We start from the raw sequence: 15215 nt of genomic DNA, 5'->3' as shown, positions 1-15215 counted from the left end.
TCGAGCGCCCTAACCACATGGCCGTACTGGGCCCAAATTGACGGAGGATGATTATCCAACGCGCACGCCCTATGAAAACCAAAACATTCGTTTGTTGCCATGGTAACTTCTTCTTCAAAGTTATGACCACGAACCTGCTTGTTGAGAAATGTGACGATACGTATTTTAATAACGAGAGCGCATTAATACTTTTAGATAATGTCGAAATCGTTCATACCTCTCGTCTCGAGAAAAACAAAAAAGTTAAAAATTGCCATCCACAAGAAGCATACTACGTCATCGCTGTTAATCTCGTTATGTCATCAGAACAGTGCACAAACGCACGAGTGATTGTTTGCGTCGTGATTTTGTAGAGTGCAGGGCTTTCAACTATGTGTGAGATACACAAAAATATTGTTGTTCGACACTGAGCACAAAGCTACACAAAGGGCTAACTGTGCTCTGCCCACCATGAGTATCGAAAACCGGTTTCTACCAAAGTCCACTGTGCCACTGGAAGGCTACACAAAACTAAATAAACAGAAATGTAACCGATACTACAAGTAATCCAACCGATTATGTAGAAAATGGTCGATTTTGCTGATTGTACAGAATATTAAAAACAGCCTGCAAATTACTCAGCAAGATGCTATTGAGACAGTCTAAAAGTAAATCGAATATTTTAAATATTACCTTAAATTACGAACGATTTCGTTTAAGCAGATGTTCGTTTGACCATATTCCTACGGAAAAAGTATTTAATGAAGCAGTTACTATAAATTATTTAGAACAGATTTTCCACATACACCCCGTTTAATAAATGTATAGATTCTATTCCGTAACTTAAACTGAATTCCCGCCCTCATAATTTGTTAAACATACAGATTCCACTTCTGTGCCTTAACTGAAACTGAATTCCCGCCATTTGACCTTGTTAAACGTACAGATTCTATTTCTGTAATTAATTACAACTGATTTCCCGCCATTTCAACTTGTTAAACGTACAGATTCCACTTCTGTATCTTAAATGAAACTGAATTCCCGCTTCTTCAGCTTGTTAAACGCACGAATTCTCTCTCTCTCATAGGTATTTGGGTATTGATGTTTATATACCCAGGAGGGTGAGGTTTCGTCGACCGACAAATTCTCCTTCTGTGCCTTAACTGAAACTGAATTCGCGCTCTTCCAGCTTGTTAAAAGTACAGATTCTAATTCTGTGCCTTAATCGAAACTGATTTCCCGCCCTTTCAGGTTGTTAAACGTACAGATTCCACATCTGTATCTTAAATGAAACTGAATTCGCGCTCTTTCAGCTTGTTAAAAGTACAGATTCCACTTCTGTAACTTAATTAAACTTGAAGGTAACGAACTGGTCACATTGGAAGTAGGTGCTACATACAACACGAGTTCAGTGAACTCGCCATCTTGTTCTTAGAGAAAGTAATAAAGTAAATATTTGAAAAATAAACAGCCCTAGTGTCATTAATTAGAAACCCAATGTTGTTAAGAAAACTATTAATTAAGCTTGTTATGGAGGGAGATAATTCACAGCCCTCAGGTACATACATACTCAAATGTTAAACGAAAAACCAGATAATGGATTATCTCTGCTGAGTCACGTGGAGAATCGAACACCATATTAAGCCTCAAGTTTACTGCTGAGCCATTACGAAAGAGACACCATTAATTTAAAATATTTGTATGAATATTAGTTAAGAAAAGATCTGTGGGAAAATTACGAATCAAAACGTCTTTTATAATATGGAAGCTTTTACTTTCATTTCTTTAAATTTACTTCAGTAATTTAGGAAATTTCCCCTTCCCACTTCTTCGGATGAAAAGAGAAAACACAGGTTCACTCACCTATCAGCACTCAACGAGGCCCACAAGAATAACAAATCAAATATGAAGTTTATCCAATCTTGCCATGATCATATTGTATTAGGACGAAGCTTCACGTCAAAAACTATCCACACCTTTTCATTAAGCACGCCGCTAGGCTTAATCTCTGGTTTGCACAGATATTCTCCAATCCTTATTCACTACTTATACAATACATTAGCTTAACGTCGCTAACCTCATTTCATTGGTAAAACGCTGTTGTAAGTATTTCGATTTTCGTCCATTTTGTGCAGGCCCATCATAACAGTCAACAGAGTTCGATTCACCCGTAAGCCTATCTCATAAAATCCTCAATTCCATAAATTAAGAGCACACACGACAAAACAGAGAATTTCTGATACAACAACCACGAAACCACGAGCATATTACGTCTTCCTTTGCATTGTTGTATTCATTTTAAAAATCTACTGGCTTTCAGATGAAAAAAAGGCGGAAACACGGAATAACGAACGTGCTGATCAACGTGCTCTCAGGTTTTGTACACCATAGAACACATTTCCACACATGCGCTGTGGACCTACATCATTTCTTGTTCCAATTCGCGAGATCTGCACGTGTACCCTACTGCACATTTCATGTCTGAATAGCAAGCAATGAAGTCCAGCAGCGTTAGATGTGGAAAGCGCTATGTTCAGGATAACAGTCCTACACAGAAATAATCCTGCGGTTCAGTGCAATATTGTCTAGTAGGTTAGGAACATAGAGTGAAAAACAGGGTGGTGCTCCGTGTTTTTATGATCTTAAAGTACATGACCCTCCTATTAAACCTTGTTGATAAGCTGCAGTTACTAAAAAGACAACGCCGTCACTTATAATGAATTTGTCCGGTTTTCCTTTTTGGGCAAAGAAATGCCTTGTTCTCGAACTGCTTATGACATTGCTTAATGGTATCTGTACATGACAGACTTATTTATTAGAATTCGTGTTGCACGAGTACAGACTTGAATCCAACGTATCACATTTCGACCTATACGTTTTTTTTTGTGTGTGTTTTTCCCCCCTTTATATCACGTTCAGTGTGAAAGTATTATAACTACTTGTGAACAACAGTTAAAAGCATGTGTAATAATAAATCAACAGGTAAATATGCGGGGACTTCAGTGTGAGAAGAGGACTTAGTCAGAACTTCGTCTACGGCAGCAACTGAGTCATCGCTAACTTACTTCACGCTGAATGGTTACCATTTTTACACAAAATGATGACAAATTACTGAATCTGGACTTGAGCAAATGTGTCGTGATGAAGTAAAACTATGAGAAGAGTCATCAGCAAAATATGGAATCTATGTTTAGACCAAATGTGTCGTGATGAAGTAAAACTATGAGAGGAGTCATCAGCAAAATATGGAATCTATGTTTAGACCAAATGTGTCGTGATGAAGTAAAACTATGAGAGGAGTCATCAGCAAAATATGGAATCTATGTTTAGACCAAATGTGTCGTGATGAAGTAAAACTATGAGAGGAGTCATCAGCAAAATATGGAATCTATGTTTAGACCAAATGTGTCGTGATGAAGTAAAACTATGAGAGGAGTCATCAGCAAAATATGGAATCTATGTTTAGACCAAATGTGTCGTGATGAAGTAAAACTATGAGAGGAGTCATCAGCAAAATACGGAATCTATGTTTAGACCAAATGTGTCGTGATGAAGTAAAACTATGAGAGGAGTCATCAGCAAAATATGGAATCTATGTTTAGACCAAATGTGTCGTGATGAAGTAAAACTATGAGAGGAGTCATCAGCAAAATATGGAATCTATGTTTAGACCAAATGTGTCGTGATGAAGTAAAACTATGAGAGGAGTCATCAGCAAAATATTGAATCTATGTTTAGACCAAATGTGTCGTGATGAAGTAAAACTATGAGAGGAGTCATCAGCAAAATATGGAATCTATGTTTAGACCAATTGTGTCGTGATGAAGTTCAAAACTGTTGACAAAACACTAAATCCTGGTCTTGTCAATATCTCGAGATATCAGGTAAAAACCTGTTAACAGTGATAGAATTGTAGCTTGATTTAGATATCTTCACAACGACAACTACATGGATTTCAGATACTTGTTATGTGAAGAGATTTCTTATAAGGTAATCCCGTTCCATTCATTCATTATATGAGTCCTCTTTGAGGGAACTTTCTTTATTCAGTTTACCAATTATATATCTCTCCATATATATACATAACACTCCAATTCGTAGGTCGAATGGCCAATAGTCCGCTGGTTATAAAATAACAACTTTTCACAGCTTTTAATACCAGTTGTTTCACTGCATGAACTCTAGAACCAGATTATATTCATTTAACTCAATGTTTCGTTTCTATTTCTTCAGAAGCGACTTTTAACTTATACTATTAAATCCTTAACAGACTGTGCACTTTTTACGTTGTAGAAAGGAAATGACGTATGAAATAGATATAGCCTTGTTTACGTTTGTTTCTTCATCGTACAATTTGATTAAATACACAATATGAAACACATTATGGTTAAGTGCATGTGGTTTCAGACTTTCTAAACACAGTGTTCTCGTCAAGCCTTCATCAAACCACTGTGCGTGTATACTTTTACCTAGAAAGTTTAATGGGTAATTCATGTTCTAGACCTCCATTAAAAGTTTTTGTCCACTTTTAACATGAGTTTATTTAACGTTTACGTGGAAAATTTGATGGATAATTCATGCTGTAGACCCTCTCCACCTTCATTAAAAGGTTTTGTCCACTTTTCATACGAGTTTTTTTAACGTTTACGTGGAAAATTTGATGGATAAGTCATGCTGTAGACCCTCCCCACCTTCAATAAAAATTTTTGTCCACTTTTAACATGAGTTTGTTTAACTTTTATGTGGAAAATGTAATGGGTAACTCATGTTCTAGACCCTCATTAAAAGGTTTTGTTCACGTTTAACATTGAGTTTAGTTGGATAAAGTTGGTGCTAATAAACTTGGTAACTAATGTTCGTGTTAGAGACCTATTAATACAAATGTATAATACGTTATAATATGACCCATAGATACGTAAAGAATAATCGCTGAGTTAGTATAGGAAACGTCGATATTAATATGTATACGGTATACCATGTATAACAATGACACTATATAACTCCAAGTTATACAATATCACCATGTACAACAACAAACTTAGTACATTATATGTTTCTATATTGTAAAAATAATATAGGAAGACACAAAATCACCACAATTTTTAAAACACTTGCTCTTTCAGACGTTCTAAATTAGCAACATACAAATCACAACACAGTGTCACAACAGGCCCATTTCCGCGAGTTACTGTAAAATTAGTAAAAAAAGATCAAAGCCAACTACTGCAACAAAAGATAACGAGAAACATATCGAAACATAAACACAGCTTTAACAAATCAGAGTAAGAGCGTAACTTAAATACCATGACAACAAGAAAGTTTTGTACTATTCTATATTAAAAGTAATGTAGTACTAGTGAGGGTTTTGTACTATTCTATATTAAAAGTAATGTAGTACTAGTGAGGGTTTTGTACTATTCTATATTAAAAGTAATGTAGTACTAGTGAGGGTTTTGTACTATTCTATATTAAAAGTAATGTAGTACTAGTGAGGGTTTTGTACTATTTAATATTAAAAGTAATGTAGTACTAGTGAGGGTTTTGTGAGGCGTCCCAAGTTCTCACGCCTTTCGTAAAGAAACATCATTGATTAATTTTTAGTCTCACAACGTGAATTAATAATGATTAAACACAGTTACTAAGACGTTTTCACAATGTAAGTGTTTGTATTTTATATGCATTAACTGAAACAAGTAAAAAGTACAAGTTTATATGCTTGCTTAGTTTAGAAATGGTAGTAACATTTATAGTTGTCACGCAGACAACTAATAAACTGACGTGTGTATCAGTAGCAAATCGGCGTTTGTACAATAAAACGAAGTTACGTTTGTAAATTATGTACATTTCATAAACTGGCACGTACATTTCATAAATTGACACGTACATTTCATAAACTGGCACGTACATTTCATAAAATTAAAGTAGTAGAAACTGTTAATAAATCTGGAAATATCTAGGTCAACTTGTCAATTTACCTTGTTAGTGACATTTATAAAATGACGGGTCAACTTACAAATTTCTTGAGTATAAGAAGTGAAAGGACCTCGAAGTATTCAGTGTATAAACTGTAACATGCAGCGTCGCAAACCGGTACACTCATATTTTTACAATCGTTAACAACTGTTTCAAGAAGCTAAATAACATATTCTAGCTTGTATATTAACGATATACATGTCAGTGGGCTTTGTCGCTTGACCAGATCTACGTCACATGAAATATAATCTTCAAGAAATTCTAACAGCTAAACTTCAACAAGTCCAAGTCAGTACTGTAAAAATTTGAGCAAATCCATTAAATTTTGCCGTTTACATTTGAGCTTGCCGCACAACTTAGAAAAACCCAATAAATTTTATCGTTAATAAAATGCCAAAGATTTACAGTCATTTGATATACCCAAGCTCATAAACGATGGGTTTTTTTTTTTTTTATTAATGTTATGTTATCATTACTATTTAGTTAAAAAGTTCCGGTTGTACCCAGGTCTTCTTTTTAATTTTAAACAACTCCGATACGAAAGTAATGTACGATAAGTTGCTTTATGGAAACAGATCGCGTTGGGACAACTACTTTCTAGTTACTGTTTGTCTTAAGTGGTAATATTACTACCACCTGGTGTCAAAAGTGTGGCGTTACTTCATGGTAAAGTGAATTTAAAAAAATTAAGCGTTTAGGAAACCCTGTAACCGCATATTTACTGCTTGTTATAACTGTAATATTACTACCAACTCGTGTCGTCCGCCACTGGTACAGCGGCAAGTCTACGGGTTTACAACGCTAAAATCAGGGGTTCGATTCCTATCGATGGGCTCAGCAGATAGCTCATTGTGGCATTGCTATAAGAAAACACACACACACCTCGTGTTAAAATGTGGTGTTACTTCATCGTAAAGTGAATTTTAAAAATTGAAAATCCTAGAAAACCTACAGCTGTAAATTGACCGGTTGTTATTAGTACAACATTACTACAATCTAGCGTCTGGCAGGTGGGGTGTACTTGTCCTTGAACTAAATATCCCATGTATAAATGACCCAATAATCAAAACACAAGCCCGAAAGAGCGGATAATGTTTCACTTCGTAAAAAGCCCAGGAGCTAAAGCTAATTCTGCCACCCAATTCCTTCTGAGAACAGGATTTTCAATACCTCCTACTACAGGAAACAGACATGACCAGATGTACACAAACAGCTCTGGATAAGTTTCAAACAGAGCTAAAGTTGTATTTGTGTACTTACTACTTTGCAACACGAAGTTTTAAAACTCAGCTACAAATAATTTTACATTTCGTGCCACAAAGCTCTATTAAAAAAATTATAGTTACATAGTCACTTCAAGTAGCTTCTTTATTCCAAGTTTTATCGCTGTTTACCTATGAAAACAAACCCACACTTCATCAGTAGAAAGTTGCAAAAACGATAAGGAACAACAGTTATGTAAAAAATTACACCCATCATGACCCGAGTTAAAACGGGTGATCAAATGAACAGCGGTAAAGTCATACAAAATAAACTAATAACAAGTAAGCAGTGGTAAAACTAAATATATACACAATACTGTATTGTTAATTATTACTCTACGAATGTAAGCGACTAAAATAGAAACTGATAATAATTACAATTCACTTCTTTAATCTGGTTCACCATAACAATTGTTTTTCATGAAATCGGACGATATAAATGGCGTTTAGACCACTATCCTTTCTGTTGTACCCAAATCGGTCTGATAGGTCCTGGTATTGACTAAGTTTTTATTATTCCAGGTATGTTATTCATAATGATGTCAATTCTTCCTTTCAATTTTATTATAAACTTGTTCGTCCTTGTTCACAACGTTACATTATTGTGTGTTCTTTAATATGAGCAATAACAGATAGTATTACGTACATTCAATTGTATATAACTGTGTATTTGATTTTTGTACTTGTTTTGTATGTAATATATGTGATTATGAGGCCTCTTCAAGAGGTTTGTAAATAAAAAAAATCCTGTTATTGACTGAAAGGCCTCGTTGATATGTAGTATGGCAGATGAAGTGTGTTGACATGTTATACCAAGTTATTCAATTTACTTTCACTTACATGTTGGTTATTTCTCTTTAACTGGACTTAGAAGAAATTCCTGGAAAAGTGTTTTACCTAGATGCTTCGTTGTAAGCTGTCAACTGTTTTTCCAGACGTTTCGTTTTATTGTCCAACACCAATTTTCATCAGGCTTGGTGGTTGGAATAAATGTTAAAATTTGTTAGCTATAGTACTGCGAAGTATCATACACCAAACGTTTAGTCTAAGAACTTCCATTCGTCGCCACATTCAACAGATTACACTTTCAATAGTTACACATTTGTAGCACAATGGATTACTTATTTATTCAAAACTTTACACAATAAGATGAGAGAAAACTTGAAGTCTTGATCGAATTGTAAGACATGACTGCTGCGACAACGTGTATTTTTAGGGTTCACTTTACAATCTGAAGTGTGTGTCACTTTCATCTTGAACGACATTACAAAATAAAGTCACAGGTGTAATTTATAGCCATCCATTATATAATGTTAAAAGTCATATCACACGTCTGCTATTTATACTATAGAGCTAAACGGCCAGGTCACAGCTCTAATGTCCCCCGCTGGGACAATGGTTAAGTCTTCGGACTTACAACGCTAATACCAGGGGTTCGATTTCCCTCGGTAGACACAGCAGATAGCCCGATGTGGCTTTACTTTATTAAAACACACACACGGCTCTAATATTTAACCATAACCATCTGTACTATAGGGTTAAAGGACAGATCACAGGCTCAAGATTTGGGTAGTTTTTTTAGTAAAATAGAATATTTCATCTAACTGCTAATTCGAAGTTTGTCCTCGCCATATTGTAGACGATTGTTCGGCAATTTTTAAATCTTAAATTTCATTTTATTGAAATTTATATGTATATATCTCGATATTTGTTACTTTACATACTGTGCTCATGTTGTTCGAAACAAGGAAAACTATCCACGCATGAAGTGTCCAACACAAAGTAAAAGGCCCTTAAAACTTGGCCAACACACTTTGGCCTGAACAATAGAAAACTAGTTTCAATCTTGATTAAGATATATGCTCGTATACAAGCATGGGAAACATTTCACTGACGCCTAAATGTGCATTGAGAAAGACAGCCAAATATGAACATCTGTATTCTCAAGACGGCTGGTATGGGAATAAAAACTTTAATTAAAATAAAGTACAGAACAACGTTTCGACCTCCTTAGGTCATCTTCAGGTTAACAAAGATAGTTTGCAATTGACCGTTGCCGGGCACATGTCATCACGAAATCTAAACATCATTCGTGTTAACTCGCTTTTCTTAGCAAAGTCGTTGTATTGTTGCATTTTTCCCTGGGTTGTCTCTAATAGAAAGTTGTATCTCCATCACTATTGGATAAATTCTGATCGCTTCTATCTCTCTCTGTGAATTATCTTCAATATTCTGTTCTTCCTTCTCCATTCATTCTGTGGGTTATCTCCGACTGTTTGTCTATCTCTCTACCTTTCTGTGTAATTTATTCCCATGTTTCTGCTTCTCTCTGTATATTCTATCTCTAAGTTCTGTTTACTCCTTCTAAGTTATCTATACTTATATTTCACTCTCACTCACTGTTGATTGTCTCTATCATTTTTTTTCTCTTCCCTATTTCTGTATACTATCTGTAACATTTCTCTCTTCTACCTAATTGTTTGCTTTTTTATTCGCTTTCGTTATATTCTGGTTATATCTTAATACAATGTGTATTTATTCATTTCTCTTTCCATCTTTTATATAAAGTTCACAAACTTCATGCTGTGTTTCGAATTAAGTGATGAATACTGTATTTTTATAACGAGTACTACAACCGAGTTCTGACACCAGTGATTGTAGCACACTATGGTCGACGTATTAAACTCCACATACGTTTTGATAACAATCTAAGAGATCGAACTCCAATCATATTTTGCTATCACTATCTTTAATCTGATAGAAGAAACATAATGTGCGAGTTCGTGTATAAAACAATGGAAGCTTTACTTGTAATGTATTTAGCCTTTCAACCTCTCAACACATTCTACCACATCACAAACTGCTTTAGGTATATGTATGCTTCAGTTCCTTCAAACTTTTCTCCATTTTCTCTTCTAGTAGGGCCCGGCATGGCCTAGCGCGTTAAGGCGTGCGCTTCGTAATCTGAGGGTCGCGGGTTCGCGCCAAACATGCTCGTCCTACCAGCCGTGGGGGCGTTATAATGTGACGGTCAATCCCACTATTCGTTTGTAAAAGAGTACCCCAAGAGTTGGCGGTGGGTGATGATGACTAGCTGCCTTCCCTCTAGTCTTACACTGCTAAATTAGGGACGGCTAGCACAGATAGCCCTCGAGTAGCTTTGTGCGAAATTCAAAACAAACAAACAAACAAATTCTTCTAGTAGAGCTTAAGAATCACAATTACCTTTATTGCTAGCAGAAGTTTTCGGACATGTGGTTTAACTGATTATATACTTGCACACCTCGAGGAACGGTTATTTAGGTAAGATGGAAATTTCTATGTTAAAACAACAAGTAAAATTGTCCTGCGATTTTAAGTCCAATTGAAGAAATCACTCTAATTACCACCCCCCATAAAGCTGTAAAACAAATTCAACTGTAAATGTTATCTTTTACTTATGCTACAGTCGTAGTGTTATCTCAGATTACGTCTACACTGCAGTTCACTTTCTTTCTTCTTTAAGTTACAGTGCCATTTTCAACTGGACCATATTCCTTAACTAGCTGGAGTATCAGTCCGTTGGACTGGTGAAATAAAAACTCATTTGTAGCAAAGGATATGAAACCGTACTTGTATTTTTCCTCTTAACATAATAAACATTAAAAATGCAATAGAAATATATAAAGGTACCAATAGTGAAAAGACAGACTGTTTTCAATAATTCTGTCAATATGAAATTAGAACGGATGGGAACCAGCATTCCCCACCGATGACCTTTCTCTTGTCATTCTGTGTCACTGTGTCAAGTTGTGTTCATTTGGTAGCTTGTTTGTTTTGCAAAATTAGATACAAAATTTGATGGGGGCGATTAAACCTTCACCCCCACATGACCTTTCTCATGTCATCTTGTTTGACTATGTAACACTGGGTGTTGATTTATCAATAAATGTGGAAAAGTACAAGAAACAGATACACACACGTATTGACGTTTAGTTTACACAGAACACGGGGATCCAACCTCCACTACCTTATGAAGATCTTCACGTCATCCTATATCACTGTGAAAGGAAAATTGGTTTCGATTGAACAAGAAACTCGGATACGTATAAAGAAAAGAGGACTGAAAGGTGCGAACAAACCTAACTATATTAGGACCAGAACACCTATGTACACCGTAGATGATAAATTATAAAAGACCAAAGTGTATCTGGAGAGCACGTAAGACAGTATCAGAAACAACCAATGCTGCAAAACGCAACCGATAAATAAAAGTCTGAAGAATATTTATTCGATATTGATGCGATTATAAAATAATTACATCATGTTGTCAGTTCTAACAAACACTGATGGAACTCAGCACAGTATTTTTTCACTTGTGCATACTGACGTTGTGCTTACAGAATATTCAAAACCTTTCTTCACGTATAATAATTATCATCCTGGGTCAGCATTTCATGAATTATCGAATGACAACTCACCATATTTATCATTCTAATTAAAAGTAAACGAATTATCGAACGAAACATCACCATATTTATAATTCTGATTAAAAGTAAACAAATTATCGAACGAGATGTCACCATATTTATCACACTAGGTCAACAATAAATAAATTATCGAAAGAAATGTCACCATATTTATCATTCTGGGTCAACAATAAACAAATTATCGTACGATATGTCACCATATTTATCATTCTAGATCAACAATAAACAAATTATCGAAAGAAAAGTCACCATATTTATCATTCTGGGTCGACAATAAACAAATTATCGAACGATATATCACCATATTTATCATTCTAGGTCAACATTTCACGAGTTATCGAATGACAAGTCACCATATTTATCATTCACGGTCAACAGTAAGCAAATTATCGAATGACAAGTCACCATATGTATCATTCTGGGTCAACAGTAAACAAATTATCGAATAATAAGTCACTATATTCATCACACTGGGTCAACAATAAACAAATTAACGAATAACACGTAACCATATAAATCACTATTGGTCAACAATAAACAAATTAATGAATGACAAGTCACTATATTTATCACTCTTGGTCAACAATCAACAAATTATCGAACGACAAGTCATCATATTTATCATTCTTGGTCTACAATAAACCAATTCGTGAACGACATATTACCATATTTATCATTCTAGGTCACATTTCACGAATTATCGAATGACAAGTCAACATATTTATCATTCTGGGTCAACAGTAAACAAATTATCGAATAACAAGTCACTATATTTATCACACTGGGTTAACAATAACGAAGTTATCGAATAACACGTAACCATATGTATCACTCTTGGTCAACAATAAACAAATTATCGAATGGCATGTCATCATATTTATCATTCTGGGTCAACAATAAACAAATTAGCGAATGACAAGTCACCATATTTATCATTCTAGGTCAGCTGTTCAAGATTTGTTGCATGACAAGTCCCCAGATTTATCACTCTGGGTCAGCAGCTCACGAGTTATCGCAAGAAACGCTGCCAAACAGATCATTCTAAATCAGGTTCACGATTATCGCGTGACATTTTCTCTTCCTCATGTATAACAGCATACTCTATCGAAAAATAACCTGTTCTGTACAGAATTTCACGTAAGAAACTAAAGCTTTATTTTCATGTAAAAAAATCTCAAATATCTTTATACGTCTGAGAGAAGCTGTCGCAAAATGCAAAGAAACTGTCCATTCGGTTGATACAAAACACAATCAGAATTACCGTTTTAATGTGTCAAACTTCAGCTTAAAAATCAGCTAGAAGCAACAGTGATAAATAACTATGTACGAATTTGAAGGCGTTAAAATAACAGATTAACTTGTTTCATCGTTATCGACTTGTAACTACTAATAGTGGGATGTGACACACACACAGGAATAAAAAAGAAAAACATTCACCGTCGACCAACAGATCACCTTTTGATGAACAATCTCCACGATCGACTGGCGTGTAGTGATGGAACTAGAAACCGATCGAAGAGCGGTCGGTCTCAAACTGGTTAGTGTGGCTTTGTTTGAGGCTCGTCCTTACGTCGCTTGTGTTAATTGAAAAAGACTTGAAAATTCCGACATAACTTGAAAAAATTATTTTTATTACATAAAAGTAGAAAAGTGAAGATGTTTCTATGCTGTGTTACGTATCCTGTTTTCGCAATGATAAAGTTCTATACTTTTATTTAAATGGACAGATTAAGTGTCAAGCCACAAAAAGTAGTAGCAACAAGGAAATAAGGGCCTAATTAGGCCTAAAATCAAAATACATTTTCGAATGCCTCATGTGGTAGATAGTGCCTTTGTTTTGTTTTCAATAGCACTTTGTCCTATATTTTTGTTCAACTGCTTTCACTTTATCACAGGGTTGTCTTTTTTAACGCTTTATTAACTGATTAATTTAAAATATACCTCAAATATATGTAAATAAATAAGTAAATAAATCGATCGATCGGCGTACAAACAAGCAGAATGGCTAACTCAACCAGTTTTTAAACAGTTAGTTGTGAGAAATGGTATCCAGCGACCCTAGTGGTCAGTCTCTGACAGAGATGTTCCAAAGAATGGGTCAAATGCTTGAACGTATGAGAAAACAGGCTAATCTTGTGGATATTTTTCTTTTATCAATACTTGCATAAAATTTTTGATTTACAAAAAAACTTGCCATTGAAGTTTGATTCTATATTAGAACGTTATGGAGACAGAACAAAAGTAAACGATTGTAGTCGTGTCTAACAATTTCTTTAACCTGGAGAAAATATTTAACTTGGTCCATTTCCTGTTGATGTGTAACATTGGCGAATTTTCTGGAACACATGCCCATTCTGACAGCAGAAAAAAATAGATGTAAGGATTTTGTTAAACAAAATTCAAACCAGAGTAGGAACAGAAAAATAAGCGGACGATTCGTTCATTCACTTCCCACGATAGACCTTGTTAAGTGCGCGCACGTCCTGCGCGCTACCGTGCGGGGAAATGCTGTCAATGTACACGTATACAGTACTAGCGCTTAACGCCTCGGAGCTTTCGTCATTTCCTGCTCATTTGAATACTTTTCTCACAGCCAGTTTGATTTCTACGTGATAAGCAATGACACCAAATTAATTACTGAAATTATTTAACGATAAATTTTCGAATTTGTCTGTTTAGAGCAGTACTTACGTGTTTAAGAGCATCCCATCGAGGTTGGAGCGAAGAGCACCAGCCGTGTACGTGTAGCCTTCCCACTAGACTCTGGCCTCTTCGCCTCGAGAAAGGTGCACCACTTACAATGCGTCATTCAAAATGGCTATCCAATAGGATGGCTTGTTTCAATTGGACTTATGGCTACAGAGCGATCAGCCGAGAAGTTGTTCCTACGAGAAAGAAAAGTACGTTAGCTAAGACAGGCACATATTTTTTAGTTACAACCAGCTGAAGTCGCGGTTTCGACATTTAGGGATACTACACAGCTAAACATATATTTTTAAACAAGCATGCTTTTATATATTTTTTGTTTCTTTTTTACATGTTTTCTTACCAAACATTTCTGTGGTAATATAATTCTTTATCTTCATATAATTTCACCACCAGTACCTTTCACACAAACAGTATATTTTTTGACGTGATAGTATAAATACGATTGATTTACCTAATTAATCAAGTATACCAATCAACAAGATTTTGGATCAATCTTAAAATGCCTATAGGGATCCATGAAAACATCAACTTTAAAAACACATTATTCTAAAATATTTAAACCACATGTTGCTAGTGTGTCCACGATTTTGTTGTTTACAGAAACCCTAGCAATAAACGAATCACATAAACACATTTAAAATAAGCTCACTAATTATGCAGTATACGTGTACGTGAAGGAGAGGCGTCTGATAATTGTTTTTTAAACAGAATGGTGTACACTAACCTATCTGTGCTGTGCCAATCGAGGGTATTAAACGTGGAACTGTAGCAATATATTCCCTCAAGCTAAATCACTGGGAGGAGGGGGACAATTTCCACACCC

At 35.3% G+C, this 15215-nt stretch overlaps 1 protein-coding gene across 6 annotated transcripts in view; it reads right to left on the bottom strand.

Moving 5' to 3' along the window:
• Positions 1–15215, bottom strand: part of LOC143226513 (uncharacterized) — a 181747-nt gene that overhangs the window by 80970 nt on the left and 85562 nt on the right. For 5 of the 6 annotated variants that reach the window (XM_076457548.1, XM_076457545.1, XM_076457546.1 and 2 more), the window contains one exon: positions 14375–14568. The gene's annotated coding sequence lies outside the window, so the exon portion shown is untranslated. Of the gene's footprint in view, positions 1–1842; positions 2328–14374; positions 14569–15215 lie in introns of those variants that run through there. The other variant, XM_076457550.1, reaches the window with a different exon arrangement.

This window comes from Tachypleus tridentatus, chromosome 9 (assembly GCF_004210375.1).
Source record: "Tachypleus tridentatus isolate NWPU-2018 chromosome 9, ASM421037v1, whole genome shotgun sequence".
NCBI classification, from domain to species: domain Eukaryota; kingdom Metazoa; phylum Arthropoda; class Merostomata; order Xiphosura; family Limulidae; genus Tachypleus; species Tachypleus tridentatus.
This window is presented reverse-complemented; position numbering and strand designations above follow the sequence as displayed.